Here is a 16,534-nt window from a genome sequence, read left to right as displayed (position 1 = left end):
AAAGAGAGACTAGAACCTGTTATAGATGCAATGAAGCTGGTCATATTGCATGGAATTGCTCAAAAAGTGTCCAAACAAAACAGGGAGTTTCTCAGAAATTGAAAGAGAAAGTTGTTGATGTTGAAACACCAACCAATAGACCTAAAATTTTTGAGAATTCAAAATTTGAGGTTGGTGAGTGTTCGGAAAAGAATTTTTACAAAAAGAAAGGAAAAGACAACCAGGTGTGGGTTGCGAAGAAAAGTGAAGTGAATGTCGGCGATGAATCTGGTTCCACAAAGCCAGAAGAGCTACAGGTTGAGGAGAAAATTTCAGTGAATGATGAAGAGTTTCCATCATTGAAGTTTGAAGAAGTGAAAAAGAAAGTTGGAAAAACTGAGATTTCAAATCAGTTTTATAAAGAAAAAGATGAATTTGATGTCGAGAAAACATTCAACGGGAATGTTAAGAAAATATTTGGGAAAATGCTTAGTGGAAGAGCTAAAGGGGTAAAAGATTTTTACGCGACTAAAAAGGCAACATACAACCCTACGGCTCAAGAGTTAAAAGCCATCAAGTCTGAAAAGACTTGGATGGAAGTTTGTTTCCCATGATAGTCAAAGGACTATGCCGGAGATCCCAAGTTTATATCGTGGATCAGGAATCGGCATCTTTCTAGTGTTTGAAAAGTTTGTTTGTAAGATTTTGAAATGCGTTTAATGTTTGCAGGTGAAAGGACTACGCCGGAGCTTCCAAGTTGGTAAGTGCGAAGCAGGAATCGGCATCCTGATTGGTAAAATGGTGATGTAGACGTAACATTCCTACAAGTGGTAATCTTGATCTTACAAGTGGTATTTGTGGTTATGTTTTGAGATGTTTGTATTTTTACAAGTGGTACAGAAGGTTCTAAAATGCATATGGTAAATCAGGGACATTAAATTGTACTTGATTTACTATTCATGGCAAAAGATAGACAAGATGATGAACCACATCCCCGTTCTTAAAATTGATAAATCTACAAGTGGTTTTTATCAACACAAACTCATTTTTCAGAAAAATCATTTTGATTAAAACAAACTTAAGTGTTTTGAAGTCTAAATGAGAAAATGGTTTGTGATAGGGGGAGTTCTGATTGTTTGTGCCGAGTGAATGGCGATTTGATGTGATTCAGTGTCAGTTGTCAAGTTTCTGTACAGTTAGTATTGTTTTTTTATGTTTTTCAAGTGGGTCAAGAGTTTTATTTTCAAATTTTCTTTGAAATGTGTTTGCATTTTAGGGGGAGTAAGAAATTTCAGAAAATCCAAAAACATTCGAAAATTTGAAAAAGCCAAAAACATGATAAAATTTAAAAATGAGTTTCGTTGTGAACAGAGGAAATGATAGTACATCAGTGGACTATCACAACACGCTAAAGAAATGTAAAGTTAAAATGTGATAAACAATCTTACTGCGGATGTGTCAGTAGATTTTCGCACAATTAGTAAGTTGAAACGAGATATAAACCTAAATTCAAACTTGCTTGATTCGTGGGTAACTATTCTTGAATATATGGGTAACCCCCGAAATCTTGTTTGAAAGGTCCCATATTCTGAGATACTAGGTCTTTATGCTCAGTGATATCTGGGGTATTATCCCGGGACTTCTGCTGTATGGAAGTACTGACCTAGTCCCCAGATAATACTTTCTGCAAATGCTTGAAAAAGCGCCGCCCTCAGCAATCTGATTAAACAATAAAATTGATAGTCATTGCTGTTGTAAAAAAGATCCTCTAAAGGGGACCCACCTAAAGTCGAGCCGTCATCTCTCTGCTGAACGGAAGTTCTGACCTGAGCTCTCACGGTTTTGCGCCTAACCCCTATATAGATATCAGCTGTGGTATACTCACCTGTAAGACTGAATATTTGGGATCTGGATACAGGAGTATATTCAAGTGGAGTGATACACAATTAAGTTTAAGTCTCTAAAACATTAATATCGTATCTCCAATCAATTGAAATTTGTGTTGAGAATTTAAGAGGACAAACATACTGACAATCTAGGTAAATTGTTTAAAGCTTAAAATGTAATCAAGCTTAACGGTGTTGGTGATTTGTCTCATAAACTGATATGATCCTCTTACACGAACTCACAAAAATATGTTTGTAAATATTTCATTCTTTGCATTTCAGGCTTCTTTATTTCAAAATCCAAAAAGATTTTGTGTGTGTTTTAGCATAAATTTTGAAAAAGTCAAAAAGATTTTCGGCAACTGACGTTGGAAAACTGATTGTCAAAATTCCGAGTGCTAAACATGATGAGCAGCATTTGAGGGGGAAAGTTTGTATAAATCTAACTGTTTTCGTTAAATCTAACCTTCTTCAAGTGGTTCATCATAGATATTTGAGAGAGAGCCTGAGTTGTTGCAATTATATGTTTGTTTAGTGGATATGAGAGTCAAATATTGGTGCAGAGTTATTTGAAACATTTGTGAAAGAAATTTATTTCAGAGTTGAGATTGTGCAGGTAGCCAGGTTTCAATATCTGAAGATCTCTGTTGGAGCCAGGTTGATCGATCTTGAAAGAATGAGTAGAGTCAGATTCTGATCCTAAAGATCACGTCTATCGTTGATGCTGATGAACTTAAGGAATCAAGAGATCTGATCAAGAGAATTAGAGTGTTTTAAAGCCAGACAACGATCCTGAAGATGTTACTGAAGAACAAAAGAATGCCAGTAAATCGAGAGGGGGAGTCTGAAGATTGAAAGAAGATAAAGCCCAGAGACTGATCTAGAACTGAAGATATGAAGATACAGTTTTACAGTCAAGGTGTATTGGTGACTCCATCAACATCTGAGGGGGAGTCTGTTGGTGCACTACATCTGTTGATTTCGTCTAGGTGTCTAGGATCAGGTCTTACATTGTATTGTCTAGCATAGGGCACGTTTTACGAGAAAACAGGAGTCTGTATAGGTTTTATGATTTAGGTCCGCTCATAGGGACATTAAGTTGTAGGTTCGCTCATTTGTCAGGCTGGTCTACTTATGTGGACTTGACTGGTTCGCTCTTATGGTCATGTGACACATAAGCGGACCCAACTGCCTATATATAGGGTAGTTTGAGCGATCCATAGTAATAGTTGTCGAATTCCACGCCGAAGCTCTGCCGGTGTGAAGATTGAGCTGTAAAACGTTTCAAATCAATAAAACAAGCAGTTAGAAGGAAGAACAAGCTATATCTACTTGCATTTCTTATTATTCCACATCTGAAACGCAAGAGACAACCTCTGAACGACTCGTTCGGGTCAGTAAACAATCCTACAGATACAGTGCAGGATGTAATGCGGATCAACTAGGTGTTACAATGTAATTCGAGTACAAGTGTTTGTGTGTAGTGTTTGCTAGAAGCTAGAGAGCTAAAGTGTGCCAAAGAGTGTGAGTGTAAAGTCGCGTCCCTTAATCTGATCCGCCCCATCTATTTATTGTAAAAGAAATTTAACAAACTATCCTATTAAACCGGGATCCGGCAGATATTCCCCACTTGAACGTTGTAGACCTAGTCTTTCGGGTCCAACGACTCTCAAATAACTGATTTGCCCGAGTCTCTAGGAGAAGAAGTCCATCTGACCATTAGTGACCTACAGCTTCTTGCCTGCACGTGGATTATTTAGTTAACACCAGGATATTGCCCAAGATGTTACCAATATCCCGATCCAGTATCCTGATCACAAGCAAACAGTCAAAAGCAAGATATTAGTCAGGATATATACGCTCAGAAAATGGCCCATAGCACATCTGATGACCTCCAATCCACTGATCATTACAACTGCTGACCTACAACTGCTGATCAAGTAAAAGACTGATGAAGACTAAAGCCCTGCTGTTTAATCTACTGCTATGGGTCAAGCTCTGCTGAGTTATGTCAAGTACTGCTGGAGTCACAGCAGTGGAATGATGGAGTCACAGCAGTGGAATCAGTGCTTAGAGTTTGTTAGGAGGTTAGATGTCACTTTCATGGTGATGTCACTTTCATGGTGATGTCAGCAAAGATGCCACAGTGGTTTGTTCGTGCCTATAAATAGAACAGTACCCTGTACTGTTCTATTAGCTCTTTCACCATTTTCATTCCTGTACGAACAATTCACTATGAGCTCAGGCTGAGGGGGAGTTTGTTACAAACTTGTAGTTGTAATTGAATCTTGTAATAAATTCAAGCATTCGGTACAATGTTAAACTTGTATGTTGAAAGCAATTCTCCTATTTGATTGTGTGCATACTTTGTGATCATTATATTCCGCTGCACTTCTCATTCATCTTTCATCTTAATTCAAACGTAAAACACAATCAATCCAAACTCAGATCCTAACAATTGGTATCAGAGCACGGACAGTCAAATTTGATTTAACAATCATTTTGACATAAATAGTTCAGCTCACAATCGTTGATACTGATAGTTTGTTTGTTTTGTTGAAAAACAGAGCAAGGTTTAATCACCATCAAAGTTGATTAATCAGTGCCTGTAAAACAACCAGGATGACGTCACAATCATAAGATGATAAGAATAACATCGGCTCTCTTTTCAAACCACCCATGCATAAACGTAATGAATACAACATCTGGGAGAGAAGGATAGGTCACATCCTTGCTCAACAGAATACTGAATGTTGGAGATCTGTTGCTTTTGGACCCCATGTTCCCATGGTGCCAAGTGCTGAGGATATAAAGAAGTTCGAACCTAAAAAACCTGAAAGTTATACTGAAACTGATTTTCAAAAGTTCGAACTCGATGCCATAGCATTTAGCATCATTGCATCAGCATTACCCAACGAAATCTATGCTGGGCTGTTACACTGTAACAGTGCCAAAGAGCTATGGGATGCACTGAAGGAACAATTCGGGGGAACGGAAGAAGTTATTGAAAATAATAAGGAAATTCTGAATCAGCAGTATGAAACCTTCTGTCACATCAAGGGTGAATCATTGACTCAGAAGTTTGAGCGATTTAGCTGTCTCATTAGTGAGCTAAGACTTGTTAAAGTAACATTTCCTAATTCAACACAAAATAGCAGTTTCTTAGATCACTACCTGAAAAATGGGATACCATTGCATTTGTAACTAGAAATTCTGCTGAGTTCAAAGATCTGACCCTGACCCAACTTTATGGTAGACTCCTGACCTATGAAAGGGAGTTAAACCAGAAAAAGAAGTTGCAAGAGTCTGGTAAAGTTGCTGATGATTATTCATTTGGCAGCACAACTCTTTTTGGTCAGGAAGAATCTGGTAGCAGTAGTAAGGATCAGAGTTATGATCATTTTACTGATATAACTGCTGGTGGAAATTTTAACAACTCTGATTCTCACTCTGAAAATTTTACTGCAAATTGTGAAAACCAAATGTCAGATAACTTGTGCTTTGAACTCAATGATTTACAGCACTTAGATCCAACTGATCTTGAAGAAATGGACATTTGCATCAATTGGCATTGCTTAGTGTAAGAACAAGCAAATTTTACAAAAGGACCGGGAGAAAATTCCCAGGGTTACATGGGAATTTAAAAGTGGGGTTGGATAAGTCAAAAATCAAGTGCTACAAGCGCAATAGGCTAGGACACTTTGCTAGGAATGTAGGCGTCAAACCACTGGTCAAATTGTTACTCATCCCAGCTCAAACCCTAGACCATAAAATCAAAGCACTGTGCACTATTCCCATTATACCCCTGCTGCCCATGTAAACACTGCTCATTATGTAAACCCTGTTACTGTGCATTATGTTCAAACCACTGTTCAAATTAAGTATGTTCAGGCTCCTGTACCTCAGGTTCAAGTGCAACCAGTTTCATCACAACAAGCTACACCACCAGCAGTGGTTCAACCAGATCAGCAAAGCTTTTTCACCCAAGTCTTTGTTGACTGGAGCAGCTTGCCTGAAGAACTAGGAGATGAAAATTTTGCACTCTATGCTACTAATGATGCTTCTAATGATGAATTTTGTCTTATGGCATTAGAGTCAATACCAGAAGAGTGGATGATGAAAAGGGGCAAACAAGTGCTGAAACAGTGGACAAAGTTGCTGAGGCAATGGTTACTGCTGCTGGTGAACTACTGCTGAGAGAAAATTCAGAAATCCTGATTGAACCATTGGCTGACCCCTGGTCCAAAGAAGAAGAAAAGGAAGAGAAGGAAGAAGGTGAGAAAGAAGAAAGAGCTGATGAAGAAAATGATCATCAATGTGACTGTGCCATGATGGCTGCAGCTAAGGTATCATCTCAGGTTCTTGAAAATCTATGTTCAGACAAATGCATCATAGCATTTGCTAACATTAAAGAGGTGAATGAAAACCTTAGGGATAGAGTGTTGAATGATGAGGTCAAATTTGAAGAGTCTTTAAAAGAACTTAAAAACAAATTGGCTGAAAAAGACAAAGAAATCTGCAGTTTAAAAGAAGAGCAAAGCATAACCAAGAACCAACTTCAAACAATGGTAGAAAAATACCAAGTTTGCAAAAAGGAGTTGGAATCCACCCAAATCACTTGTGAAAGATGGGTGGAATCTTACAAAGGTTATGAGGTTATGCTTGAGAAACAGCTTGAAAGCAATGTCAAGTTTGGAATAGGATATAGAAAATATGATGATCTTGAAAACACTCCTGTCAAACAAGCTGGTTCATCTGAAATAAAACCAACCAACAAGAATGGCCAAGAAATTAAGATAACTGATAAACTTGGTAACAAAATCACTTTGAAAAGATCTGTGAGGTCCTCAACATTTGAGGAAATTGAGAAATATCAATTTAAACCCACATGGTCTGATGAGTGTGACATTCTTGAAAATTTCAAGCCCATGGACTTCACAACCACTGATGGTGTCACATCTCCAAAAGCAAAGGTTATTCCTATCAAAGACATCCCAACAATGGTTCAAAACTCTGTTGCTAAGGAGTCTGAGAAAAGGAAGAAAAGAGAAAAGATCAAAAACCTGTTTTGTGACTTTTGTGAAAAGAAGAATCATCTATCAAAAGACTGTTTTCATCTAAAAGCATATGATTTAAACAAAACAAGTGACATTGTACCTGCTGAAAGCTGCACCATTTGTGGTAAAACAAACCACAAAACTCAAGAATGTGTGTATCTCAAAAACTTTGATGCAAAAAAGAATGAGTACACTGCAAAAACATCCTTAAGTTCATCAACATTATCTGTCAAGTTCACCAAGAACCAACCACTATTTGTGCCAGTCCAAACAGCTGTTACAAAACAGCTAAATCAAACATCTGTCCAAAGAGATGTTCAAGTGACTGATGCACCCCCTGCCAATCAATACAGAAGAGGCAAGGGATAACCACCATACCAAAGGATCCCACATGTTTATGAGGCTTACAAAAGGCCTTCTAAACCTAGAGTGAACAGGCATCCTTTTGGTTATCAGCAGATCATTGGGCAAGACCCCCAACAGTGGTTAGAGAAAAACAGTCCTAAAACTGTCCAAACCCCTGACCTAACCACTGTCCATACATCTGAACTCATCCCAGACACTGTTGAGACCCCATCCAAAGCCTTATTGGCTTTGGAGACCCTAGTGAACTAATCCGTTTACTTCATGTGCAGGGAGCTTCTGCATGCTTAGATAGCCTTTGGTATGTAGATAGTGGAGGCTCCAGGCACATGATAGGATGTAAAGCCCTACTCAAAGATTTCAAAATCCATGGAGGGGGTGATATATCCTTTGGAAATAATAGTAAAGGGAAAGTTCCGGGGTCTGGTACAGTACAATCTGGAAATATAAAATTTGAAAATGTCAATCTGATAGACAATCTAAAATTCAACCTCCTAAGTGTTTCACAAATGAGTGATAAGGGCTATGGCTCATTCTTCACAAAGGATTGTTGGACCAGAAATGGTTGAAAAGATTGAAGCAATAATAAAAACTAGAAAAACCAAACTTCTTGCTCAAAGAAGTGGCAATGTTTATGTGGTTGATATGTCAAAAGAGAGCGCCAGGACTGATGCCTGTCTGTTCTCAGCTGCATCAAACAAAGAGACAGAGTTATGGTACAGGAGATTGGGGCACACAAATCTCAAGACAATCACTGCCATTTCAAAACAGGGGTTAGTAAGAGGTTTACCTCAAAAACGGTTCACCTGTCCTGAGCATTGTGCTTCCTGCCTAAAAGGAAAACAACATAAAAGCTCATACAAATCAATTGATGAGTCCAAAATAACCAAATGTTTGCAAATGCTTCATATGGATTTGTTTGGCCCAGTTAAAGTCACGAGTCTTAAGAAAAAGAGATATTGTTTGGTTATTGTTGATGACTTTTCTAGGTTTACATGGCCTTACCTTTACACTCAAAAGATGAGACTGCAGGCATTCTGCAAGACTTTGTGAAATAGGTTGAAAAGCAGTTTGACCTTCCAGTAAAAATCTTCCGAAGTGATAATGGCACAGAGTTTAGGAACAAGAAGTTAGATGATTTTTGTGTGTCAAAAGGAATTGTGAGGCAATACAGCATTCCAAGAACACCAGAACAAAATGGGGTTGTTGAAAGAAAGAACAGGACCTTGATTGAGGCTGCCAGAACCATGCTTGCTGATTCAGGTTTGCCATTAACTTTTTGGGCAGAAGCAGTATACACCACTTGCTATGTCCAAAACAGAGTTTTAATCAACCCTAGGCATCAAAAGACTGCCTATGAACTGCTTTATAAAATAAAGCCATTGATTTCATATTTCAAGGTTTTTGGCTGCCCATGCTTCATTTTAAACTTAAAAGACTCTATCTCAAAGTTTGCAGCCAAAATTGATTGTGGTTATCATCTGGGATACTCAACCACTGCTAAGGCCTACAAAGTGTCTAACACAAGGACCAAAACAGTGGAGGAGACTTTGAATGTAAAGTTCAATGAACTTTCATCAATGAAAATCCCAGCAAACCCTGCAGAATTGTTTGATCTTGATAAATTTACTTTTGAAAATACTGCTGTCAAGACTAACAGTGCAGGTCCATCAAAAGAATCATCATCAGACTATGGGTATGAGGTCATCATTCCTCAACAAAGGTCTGCTTCCATGGGAAGAGTAGCAGATGTCCAAAACAGCTGTCAAAGCTCAACCATTGCTACCTCAACAGTTGTAAACCAAAGTAGCCCTTTAACCCATGCTTCCACATCATCAAGCACTGTTGATAAAAGTCCTCAAACAGTGGATCAAAGTCAGCATGTGTCCACACCATTACCTCCTATTCTACCACCTTTTGAAGCCACTGCTGGATCATTAAAGTCACCAGCAGTGGTTAGCTCAGATGATTCACATCTGCAGCCCTCACCATTAAATGCCATTGTTCCATACCAAGGGGATCTTATCTTCTTGAAATCTCATCCACCTGACCAAATCATTGGCAACATCAATGAAGGGGTGCTCACAAGAAGTCAATCCCAAAACATTTGTCTTTTTGCTGGTTTCCTATCTCTCCATCAGCCAGTCAAGTACCAAGAGGCACTAAAAGACAACAGCTGGGTAGAAGCCATGCAAGAAGAGCTCCAACAGTTCAAAAGACAACAAGTATGGGAGCTTGTACCACTACTAGAGGGTGTAAGTCCTATTGGCACAAAGTGGGTCTTCAAAAACAAAACTGATGAAAGGGGCATTGTTGTCAAGAATAAAGCCAGGCTTGTGGTTCAAGGGTTCAGACAGGAAGAGGGCATTGACTAAGATGAAACATTTGCCCTTATAGCAAGACTTGAAGCTATCAGATTATTTCTGGCCTTTGCTGTCAACCACAAAATCAAGGTGTATCAAATGGACAGTAAATGTGCATTCCTCTATGGTAAGATTCAAGAAGAGGTTTATGTTTGTCAACCTCCAGGCTTTGAGGATCCATTTAATCAAAATCATGTCTACAAGCTAAATAAAGCTTTGTATGGCTTGAAACAAGCACCAAGGGCCTGGTATGAAACTCTTTCCACTTTCCTACTATCCATTGGTTTCACAAGAGGTAAAATAGATAAAACATTGTTTTTAAAATGGAGAGGAAAGGATTTGATGATTGTCCAGATTTATGTAGATGGCATCATCTTTGGAAGCACATGTAATAAAATATGTGAAGAGTGTAGGCAACTCATGACAGCTGAGTTTGAAATGAGTGCAATGGGTGAACTCCAGTGCTTTCTTGGTCTCCAAGTAAGGCAACTACAAAATGGTACTTTCATCCATCAAGGCAAATATGCCAAAGAACTGTTGAAGAAATTTGAGATGGATGATTGTAAGCCATGCAGTACACCCATTGCAACCAATAAAATAGTCATGTCTGATGAAAAGGATGATTTGGTTGATCAAACTTTATATAGAAGCATGATTGGGTCTTTATTGTACCTAACTGCATCCAGGCCAGACATCATGTTTGCAACATGTGTTTGTGCAAGATCCCAATCAGCCCCAAGAAAGTCAAACCTTATTGCTGTAAAAAGGATATTCAGATACCTCAAAGGTGCTCCCACACTTGGTATCTGGTATCCAGCTGATGGTAAAATTGAGCTTTCAGGTTTCTCAGATAGTGACTTTGCTGGATGTGACAAGACAAGGAAGTCCACTTCAGGAGGGTGCCAATTCCTAGGCAATTGCTTAGTGTCTTGGCAAAGCAAAAAGCAAGCAGTTGTTTCCACATCCACTGCTGAGACAGAGTATATAGCTGCTGCAAGCTGTACAACCCAACTGCTTTGGCTTCAAAATCAGTTGTTGGATTTTGGTATCACTGCCTTAAACACACCACTCATGTTGGATAGCCAGGCAGCATAAAATATCATCAAAAATCCAGTTTCCCATTCAACCACCAAGCACATTGACATCAGACATCACTTTGTGAGGGAGTGCTATGAAAAAGGTTTGATTTCTCTGCACCATGTTCCAACTAAAGATCAGCTGGCAGATGTGCTAACCAAAGCATTAGACACATCCACCTTTGAAAGCTTGATCTCTAGGATTGGCATGCTAAACATGGAATAACAGGCAAAATCCTGTTTTTCTATTAATAAAAGCATTAAAATGTTTTCAGAAAATCAAAAATCCATCCTTAAAAATAGCTAAAAATGAAGTTTTCATTAAAATCCTTAAAAGTCTGCCATAACAACTGCTTTGTTCAAAAATCTGTTATACTTAAAAGTCTATCCACTGTTGAAAGTCAACCCCTGCCCTCTCATTTCCTTGATAAGCACTGTTGTTCAAAGTCAGTGTTTTTATCCACTGATATGCTATCTACTGATAGTAAAAATCACCCATTGCCTTCATTTGTTACCGTTACAACCACTGATCTTCTTCCATCAGTGGTTTTCATAAAGTACTTGTCCTTCATTTCATCAGGGGTTGGCACGTGGACAGTACATAGTGGTCAGACCTTTTGTAACCGCTGCCATGTCAGCTTTCACTTTTCCTCTATAAAACCCCTTTCAAAACCCCCAAACAGGGTTTCACTAGCAGTTTTCATCTCTTTCTCTCAAATCCGTCAAATCCTTCATCAATCTTCTTCTCCAAAATGACAAAATCAAAGTCATCTACTAAATGCACTTCAAAATCATCTTCTACAAAAGCTACTTAACTGGCTACCACACCCATTGAAATACCATACAAAGCTCCTCACAATTACTGGGTCTCCTTACAAAACCCGGCACCACCGATGCTTTTGATTCCATCATTGACATCGTGTCTGCATCAAAGTACAAAACTTTGTTAACAGCAGATGCTCCAATTTACTTGAAAACCCAAAGAGAGTTTTGGAAAAATATTACCCTTGACAAACAAGGCGAAGATGTCATAGCCATTAATTCTTCTCTAATGGGTAAAACAGTCAAAATCACACCACAATCCATCTCAGAAGTCTTTGAACTCAATGATCAGCAAGGTAAAACTTCTTTTCCCAAAAATGAGTTAAAAACTGATTTCCTTGAACGGGGGTATGTAGACACAATAAAAAAGGATACCTTACAAAAAGGTAATTTTCCACCTGCAACATGATTTTTGTTCCATACCCTGCTAATGTGTGTCTCAAACAAAACAACTGCTTTTAATGAGATACCATTAAAGATTCAAAACCTGGGATATGCTATTTTACAAGATGAAGATTTCAATTACTCCCAGGAAATCTTTAATGATTTGGTTAAAAATGTTGATAAAAAGCCATTCTTACTTTTTCCAAGATTTCTAAGTTATTACTTTGAAAAGAAATTTGGTAAGGATGATGCTCATGTAATAAAACAAGGTGACTCTTTTCAAATAAACAGTTTAACTGCCAAAACTTTCACAAGAATGTCAACACCTTGCAAAACACAAGCAGAGATCCCTGAGCAGAATTTAGCAGCTACCACTGCTCAGGTATCTGCTGCTGAGCCTACTGCTCTAGGTGATCAAAGCAACAAAACAACTGCTTTGAAACCCACACCTAAAATCACCAAAAAGCCAAAACAAAAGAAAACTCAAAAGCCCCCCAAACCTACCAAAAAGCAACTCTGGAGGATGAGATACCAGAGCAACTGCCAGTGACAACACAAAAGTCACAACAAACCACTGCTGCTATTTCCTCACAGCAGTTGGTAGAAATATCTCAACCCATGCCTGAAACTCCTCTGGCTTCTTCTCAAAAAGAACAGGTTGCACAAATAGGGACACCACAATATGATGCTCTGGAATCACTTGCTTCCATCATCCACAGCCTAATGCCCGGGGCAAATTCTCTTTCTACACCCAACCTCACCTCCAAAATTCCCCCACAAACAAAAATACTGTTGGATGCTCTTGATTTGAACCAGGCACAAACCAGTCCTTCTCAATCACCTGAGGAGGTTACACCCCTTGAGTTACAAGTAACTCTTGGTGGTAGTTCAAGTGAAGAAGCCACTACAAGTGTTGAACCCACTAGTTTACATTTGGACAGTGGTTACATCTATAAGACTTCCTTGAAGGCAATTTCTTCTCTAGGAACTCCTGTGTATCCAGTATTTACTGGTTCACTAAAAAGGATCTCTCAATTTGAAGGAAGAAGTCCCTAGTTCCTAGACAAAGGGGCATTAATGGATGATCTCTGGACTACACTTCCTGAATCAACCACTGTTACAACCATTGTTAGTGGGAAATCAGATGATCCCATTAAGTTGGGTGATGGTTTAATGTACCAAGAATTGACGGATAGAATTGACAAACTGGATATATCTGTTGCAGATATCAAAAATATGCTGCAACAGGTGTTGAAAGCTCAAAAGGTACCACCCATTGCTGCTCCAGCTCAAGGTATGCACAATCTGCACCTGCTGCAAATGAGTTATGGAACTTCTTTCAACCCCTGCTCCAACAACAAAGACAATTGGCTGATCAGCAGCATGACATACATGTTCAAATGCTGAGAAACATGAGTCAAGGTTTAAAGATACCCAAGCTGACATCAAGGCTATAAAGGCCCACATACTGAACACCACTGGCTCTGCTCCTCCCACTGTTCTCTTTATTGATAATCCACCTCCAGATAATGCCAAAAAGGGGGAGAAAATCAAGCAGTGGAAGAAGAAGGGAATTGAAAATGGCCTTTATATTGAACCAGAAAAGGATTGCATGACTAAAAACATTCCCTTGTCAGATGGTAGTAAAAAGATTGATGTTACCACTAATGCTATTGCTGAAGCATTAGCTGAGGTGAAAAGGGATAGGAAGGCTAAGGATAATGCCAGGTGGGAACAGGAGAAAAGAGATTTTATGAAGATGAATGTGCAGGGTCCTTCTGAACCTAAGGATGAAAAGAAGAAGAAAAATCCCATTAGACAAGTGAGGCAACCCAAACACACACCATCCAGATCTACAAAGCATGCTTCAAAACCACCTCCCAAAGGCTCAAAACCTCAATCTTCCACCCAAACAGCTGTTGTAACACCTGCTGTATCAACAACCGCTGATGCTTCAGTGGTTTCAATAACTGCCAGCCAAACACCTGCCTTCACTTCAACACACATCACTTCAAGACACGCCACTACCACACACACCACAACCACTGCCTTACCACCACCACTAAAAATCACCTCACCACCAAAAATATTATCAACACCACCTTCATCTCCTGCTAAAAAGCAGAAGACAACATATGTTACAACATCTGTTGTAATGGCAACAGTGGTTGAAACACCTGTTGTTTCATCAACTGTTAGTCAGCAACCTCCTACTTCAATCACTTCCACTACAATAACTACCACTCAAATCAATACCTCACAACCATCCAACACACCATCAGCCTCTCCTAAACAAAAAAGGAGAAGGATAATTTTACCTGATGATGAGTCTCCATCACCACCACCTATATCTTCACAATCTCTTGCACTTATTCCAAACCATGTTCCTCTCTCATCAGTCCATGTCCAACAACCAATCACTGCCATCAATCTCTGCCATCACTCCTGCAGGTCTTTCATATCCTCTTGAACTTATAGCAGTCAGAGAAGAGATCAAATCTTTCTACTTTGAGGATGATCCTGCTAAAAGGAGTTTGCCATCAGTTGAAGGATATCCTAGGCCTAATAACATTGAAGAGTACTTAAAAGTTAAGGCTCAACAAGCAGAGGATATCTCTAAGAAAAGCTCACAAGGAAAATCTGATAAAGAAATTCAAACGCACTATCAATTTCTACTTACTCAAGTCAGATCCTTAGAGCAGTTTGCAAAGAATGTTTGTAGGCAAATATCAGAAAGAGCAGATGAAACCCTAAGAAAAGACTACATTGAAAATATCATGGCTTTTAAGAAGTATAAGGGAGTAAAACACATGTACAAAGAGTGGACCATTCCTGAGCTTGAAAGTGAAGCAGCCAGGATTCAAGAAATGATTAAGAATAAGGTCAAACACACTCCACCTAATTGGTCAAAGTACAAAAAGAAAGTACCTGAAAAGACGTTGGAGCTGAAGAGAATGAAAGAGGAGCTACTTGCTGCTGAATTTGGGTCAAAGAATCAAGTGATGAGATGGAAAGAAGACAAGGTCAGGGTTACTTACAAAAGGTTGGAGGAATTAAGAAAGAAAAATCCAAAAATTCCTCAGAAACCTGTTTATCCTGAAGTAGTGGTTCCTGAAAGACCACCAAAGCTGCCCATCAAGAGATCCACTGTTCCTCCTGCTGCCATCCTTTACCAAAGAAGGAAACAAAAGCAGACAGATGCAGAGGATGCAAAAGAAGAATCTATCTACATGAAAGAAGCTCTTTAAAGAATGATTGAAGAAAATAATCCTGATTCTTCAACACTAAATGTAGAATGGTTCATTACCAGGCCTCCAGCTCCAAACTCATCTGCAAATAAACCTCTCCCAAGAAACCCATTGGGTTCAAAAATACTAAAATGGAACTCTGATCAAAAGACCCATGTATTGACTCTGCTCAGATCCAATGGTGAAGTGAAGCATATATCAAGGGAAAATGCACTTGGCCTGGGTGTAGAAGATTTACAAGATCTCCTTGAGCTTGCACTGTGCAGGGATGAGGGTGATGAGGATTCCATGAACTTTGAATTACAATTCAAAGGTCAAGTAAGGGAACTTCTGATGAGGCAATAAAGATCTACCAATAATGAAGGGTTTTGGCATTATCTGTTCCAGGGGGAGATTGTTGGGATTGAACCCTATCAGAGGAACAGATAATTAAAGCCAAAACTGGATCAGGGCAGTGGATCCAGAATAAGCAGATATTATGTATTCAAGTCTCTCCCCTTGAAAGTGGTTTCAACATCTGATGACCTCCAATCCACTGATCATTACAACTGCTGACCTACAACTGCTGATCATGTCAAAGACTGATGAAGACTAAAGCCCTGCTGTTCAATCTACTGCTATGGGTCAAGCTCTGTTGGGTTATGTTAAGTACTGCTGGAGTCACAGCAGTGGAAGGATAGAGGAGTAGTTTAGTTTGATGTTATGTAATGTATTGTATAACAGTTGTTAGCATAGCAGTGTTTGTATTAGATCAGTGCATATAGTTTGTTAGGAGGTTAGATGTCACTTTCATGGTGACGTCAGCAAAGATGCCATAGTGGTTTGTTCGTGCCTATAAATAGAACAATACCCTGTACTGTTCTATTAGCTCTTTCACCAGTTTCATTCCTGTACGAACAATTCACTATGAGCTCAGGCTGAGGGGGAGTTTGTTACATACTTGCAGTTGTAATTGAGTCTTGTAATAAATTCAAGCATTCGGTTCAATGTTAAACTTGTATGTTGAAAGCAATTCTCCTGTTTGATTGTGTGCAAAGTTTGTGATCATTATATTCCGCTGCACTTCTCATTCATCTTTCATCTTAATTCAAACGTAAAACACAATCAATCCAAACTCAGATCCTAACAAAAATCATAGTTTTCACCATGAAATCACTGAGATTTGGGCTGTTGAGGATCACGTCATCATGGCTGTTTGTACAATCGGCTATGTGATGTCATTCCGTCAAGATCTAGTCTACATCTAAGAGATTTCTACACGTGTTACTATGAATCTTTACATAAACTAAACATTTTCGGTTAAATTCATGCTTTTCATAACTTATCCACTCAAACACGATGAGATCTGGATACAAA

This window comes from Helianthus annuus, chromosome 8, assembly GCF_002127325.2.
Source record: "Helianthus annuus cultivar XRQ/B chromosome 8, HanXRQr2.0-SUNRISE, whole genome shotgun sequence".
NCBI lineage: Eukaryota > Viridiplantae > Streptophyta > Magnoliopsida > Asterales > Asteraceae > Helianthus > Helianthus annuus.
The sequence above is the reverse complement of the archived record's forward strand: the minus strand, read 5'-3'. Positions refer to the sequence as shown.